Source organism: Schistocerca cancellata, chromosome 8, assembly GCF_023864275.1.
Source record: "Schistocerca cancellata isolate TAMUIC-IGC-003103 chromosome 8, iqSchCanc2.1, whole genome shotgun sequence".
NCBI lineage: Eukaryota > Metazoa > Arthropoda > Insecta > Orthoptera > Acrididae > Schistocerca > Schistocerca cancellata.
In genome coordinates, this window is record NC_064633.1 from 165345466 (window position 1) to 165350535 (window position 5070).

Here is a 5070-nt window from a genome sequence, read left to right on the forward strand (position 1 = left end):
TAAGTGTTGTATCCATGCACGTCGGGAAAAGCAGCATTGCAGGTTTCCTGCATCAGCAGAATATCAACGTCTGTGGCGTAAATCATGTCCCGGAGAAGTTGCATCTTTGCAAGCGAACGTGCGGTGTTAATGTTCACTGTGCCCACCTTATATGCTTGGTTCGTTGTCGTTGTCATGCTCGTGTCATGTCATTGAGAACTCCAAGGGCTGTAGTCCACTATTCGTGCTCAGAGGGGTGCCCGCCAACGGGCTGCCCTCCTTTGTTGTCGTTCCGTGGTGTGCATCCTGTAGGTGAGTGATCATCATTTGGGGGTGGCAATTCCTGTATGTCTTCGACTGGTTCCGCCCAGTCGCAGTGGTCATCCACCCGAGAAACGTCCTCTGATGTATTTCGACGTGGCTGTCGGGACATTGGTGTCCCTGACTCCTTCGTCGGCAGCGCTGGGTCAGTCGGTGTCAATGAAGAGGGACCATCTGAAGGGCAGGACATCCGGTCACCATCTGACGGAATCCTGTCAGCGTCCTCTAAAGGCACGTGTTCTGTGTCAGACAGTGCTTCGGCTAGGATACCTTCCGTGTCCCCTAGGCTAGGGGGGGACGTGTCACCCGAACTATGGCGACACTTTTTGCGACGCTTCGGTGATCGCTGTTTGCGTGCCCTGCCCTCTGCTGCCTCACTGTGTTCGTCGATCGTTCGTTGGTTCGTCGCCGGCGCCACTGTCTCGGCCTCGACTTCTACGCCACGTGCTACATGTGAGTTTTCGAAAGGTTCCTCCCTCAACTGACGTGACGTGGATGTAGGGACATTCTCCGAGTCACCTCCACGCTCCCGTAACTCGGTCTGCTCTTGCATAAACACGTCCTCGTAACGCTCCGAACTTGGCAACACCTCCCGGTGGGCCACCGACACGTACTTCATCGGAAGTTGCGTGGGAACTTCTCGCTGTGACGCTTCTCCATGTGGCAGTTGCACGACGCGGCGTTGTATGCACTCCGAGCGGATATGTCCTTTTCAACCACAGCCAGAACAGGTGCGTGGCTGGCCATCGTAGATCACAATAGCTCGACATCCTCCAATGTATAAATAAGACGGGATATGTTTAGTAAGGACGATCCGCACCTGTCGCACGCGGTTTAGCACAGGATAGGTACTAAAACTTGCCCAGCGTTCAGGCGTATGACTAAGTGCCGTTCCATATGGTCGCAGCGATTCAATAACCATCGATTCTGGCACCTCAAACGGCAATTCAAAGATCCGAATGACCCTCACACCCAATCCTGAAGGAGCTACTGTTACATCGCTGATATGGCCATCAGAGTGTCGAAATTTAAATCCTCTTTGAGCAGCGGAGAGAGTTCTTTCACACGCAGCTTCATCGGTCATCTTTACGTACATTGTACTGCTTACAATGGACAGGTGTATTCCAATTATGTCTGCAGCAGGTAAACGAACTTCTTCCCTCAAAAAACGCTCTACTTTGAAGGCTTTGGGTCTGGCAAATTCGTTGTCGAATGTAAATTGGAGCGTAGTCTTTCGAAAATTGTGTGCCATGGCGATCGAGTCAGACAACAACACGCGCGAGTACCGGCGGTGTAAACACTTCCTCGTCCACGCGCGCCCGCGGCCGGGGCAGCAGGTCCGTGCCGCGCCACCGCCTAAAGCAGACTGGTCCATCTGAGCCACCGAGGACACAGATGAATAGCGCGACTGCAGGGACTTACCCCTTGCACGCTTCCCGTGAGACTCACATTCCCAACTGTCCACAATTCTACATATATAATGTACCTTATAGAGATTTGCCCATTCACTCATTACTCGCTCACGGTTTGGCGATTCCCGTAAGAGTATGGGCAACCTGTGCGCATTCGCACAGACGAAGGTCAATGGCTGGGTAGCCTTTAACTATATATACGAAGACAGTAACTGTTCTCGAAAGAACAGAATACTGTTGATGACCGTGCAGCTTTTCCCTGGAATAAATGATGACTAACTGAAACCCTCAACTGCCGACCGGTGTTGTTGATATGCCTCGATGTGGACAGCTGAAAGTGTGTGCCCCGACCGGGACTCGAACCCGGGATCTCCTGCTTACATGGCAGACGCTCTATCCATCTGAGCCACCGAGGACACAGATGACTAGCGCGACTGCAGGGACTTATCCTTTGCACGCTTCCCGTGAGACTCACATTCCCAACTGTTCACAATTCTACATATGTAATGTACCTTATAGACATTTGCCCATTCACTCATTACTCGCGCACGCTTTGGCGATTCCCGTAAGACAGTTGGGAATGTGGGTCTCACGGAAATCGTGCAAGGGATAAGTCCCTGCAGTCACGCTATTCATCTGTGTCCTCGGTGGCTCAGATGGATAGAGCGTCTGCCATGTAAGCAGGAGATCCCGGGTTCGAGTCCCGGCCGGGGCACACACTTTCAGCTGTCCACATCGAGGCATATCAACAACACCGGTCGGCAGTTGAGGGTTTCAGTTAGTCATCATTTACTTCAAAACACGTTTTCAAGAACATGCAAATGCATTCAGACTCAACCACTTCGAAAAGTCAGTCATTGCTCAACATGTGTTGGAAACGAAACATGTCATCAACAGTCTAGAAAACAATTTGGTAGTACTACATAATGAAGCCAGTGGTACGGCCCTAAATCTGTTAGAACAACTGGAGATATACGACCACGAAATCAAAACCCAGAATCTTTGTTAAGAGAAAAAACTGATTTCGCAGGCCATAGCTATTCCAGTAATTTTTAAGACCTATTCTGAAGTTAATTCCCACATATGTCAATTGATTAATAATTATACCTTTAGCACTACCAATAAATTCATCTTTGAATGCACCATTTACAAAAAGATCTGTGAAGTGTTTACAAACATGTGTATACAAATGTGTATCTTGGATGAAGTGATATGTACGAAAACGATGGAGAAAAGAGTGTTTGCTGGTGCTAAAACGTTCTAAACGCTTTTCTTGGATTATGTGCTGAGTTCGCTCTGTTCATATTTTCCATTATTTCGCATATATTTTCCGCGTTTGACTTACGAAATTCATAACCTAATAGCAAACCTTTTCGTGACAGGAATATGCATTTCACCTCATTCAAAAGAAAAAATAAAGCATATATTATGACAAAGTACACCTGATGATGGACCCACAGGATCCGAAACGCATCGTGTACTTTAATAAAGCACGAAAAGTTGTGACAGAAGCGTTTTTTAATTCATACCTCCAGTGAATCGAATAGTCACGTTTGAAGCTGCGAAATATAGATAAAATTAAATTCCAAAGCGTTCTCTGGTGTGCTATCGTTCTCATTGTCAGACACTGGTGGAACCTAATACAGTCGTCGTCGAAAAACAGGAATCTCTCCAGACTGGATACATCATTAACAGCCTCAGCAATATTTTGTTCTACCATCATGCTTAACTAATGTAATGCTTAACTTAGTTCTGAATGACCAGTTTACTGGTGGACAAATTTCACGCAACAGACTGCAGAACAGGCTGGGACGTGGCGACCAGTAGCCACGTTAGTCGTCAGTCCACTCGTATCCACTTAAAACTGCGTAACTACATTGAGTTGCACGCGGAGCCAGCGGTCGACGGAGCAGCCAAAGTTGCGCTTCCATCCAAAACGTAGACAGAGCGTGCACTGCACGTCCTTCAGATACGTACTGCCACGTTCATTATTTGAACTCCTTGTACCATAGCAAGAAGTACCTCGTTAAGTACGTCCTTTAATTTCGCACGTAAATTAATATATGATGTTTTTCAAAAGTTACCCCTCCTTCAACGAGAGTTTTATTCGTTACTGTAGTCAGTAGTTGGTAGTTCTGGTTAGCTGTAGCTCTTCACGGTACTCTATCAATGTGCAAGTATTTTCATTTTACCATAACTGCTGAATCCTACATCCCTTTGAAACTTCTTACTATATTCATACCCTGGTCTCTCTCTATAATTGAAGACATCCGCGGAAAAACGGGCTAACCCTCAAATGTGAAAACTTAGAGATAAGTGATGCCATCTATTTCTGGATAGGAGAATCATCAAAATTGACATTGGCCTCACACCTGATTGATATTTAAGGTTGAGACCAATGTCAATTTTGATTGTTCCCGTACCCACAACAGGTGGCAACAAAGTTTTTGCATTTGACCATTAGCCCGCTTTTCCGCGCATTCTTGATTTGCAGCCCCTCCACACTGCTTTCCATTACTAGAATAGCTAGTACTTGATGCCTCAGAATATGTCATATCTACCTATCACTTCTTGTAGTCAAGTTGTCTGATAAAGCTATTTTCTTCCCAGTCAGTTCAGTACCTCTTAATTAGTTGCTTTATCTACACATCAAATCTTCACCGTGCCAGCCAGGGTGGCCGAGCGGTTCTAGGCGCTACAGTCTGGAACCGCGCGACGGCTACGGTCGCAGGTTCGAATCCTGCCTCGGGCATGGATGTGTGTGATGTCCTTAGGTTAGTTAGGTTTAATTATTTCTAAGTTCTAGGGGACTGATGACCTTAGAAGTTAAGAGTACACAGAGTACGCGAAGGAACTTGCCCCCCCTTCTTGCAGCGGTGTACCGTATGTCTCTAGAAGAGCGTAGCGTTCCAAAGGATTGGAAAAGGGCACAGGTCAACCCCGTTTTCAAGAAGGGACGTCGAACAGATGTGCAGAACTATAGACCTATTTCTCTAACGTCGATCAGTTGTAGAATTTTGGAACACGTATTGTGTTCGAGTATAATGACTTTTCTGGAGACTAGAAATCTACTCTGTAGGAATCAGCATGGGTTTCGAAAAAGACGGTCATGTGAAACCCAGCTCGCGCTATTCGTCCACGAGACTCAGAGGGCCATAGACACGGGTTCACAGGTAGATGCCGTGTTTCTTGACTTCCGCAAGGCGTTCGATACAGTTCCCCACAGTCGTTTATTGAACAAAGTAAGAGCATATGGACTATCAGACCAATTGTGTGATTGGATTGAGGAGTTCCTAGATAACAGGACGCAGCATGTTATTCTCAATGGAGAGAAGTCTTCCGAAGTAAGAGTAATTTC

The 5070-nt window shown here is 46.8% G+C and overlaps 2 non-coding genes across 2 annotated transcripts; one reads left to right on the forward strand and one right to left on the reverse strand.

Annotated features, from left to right (window-relative positions):
- Positions 1-2054: 2054 nt before the first annotated feature.
- On the reverse strand, positions 2055-2128 carry Trnat-ugu (transfer RNA threonine (anticodon UGU)). The gene has a single exon. It is a non-coding gene; the product is annotated as a tRNA-Thr (tRNA).
- Positions 2129-2353: 225 nt separating this feature from the next.
- Positions 2354-2427, forward strand: Trnat-ugu (transfer RNA threonine (anticodon UGU)). Its single transcript has one exon. It is a non-coding gene; the product is annotated as a tRNA-Thr (tRNA).
- The last annotated feature ends 2643 nt before the right edge of the window (positions 2428-5070 follow it).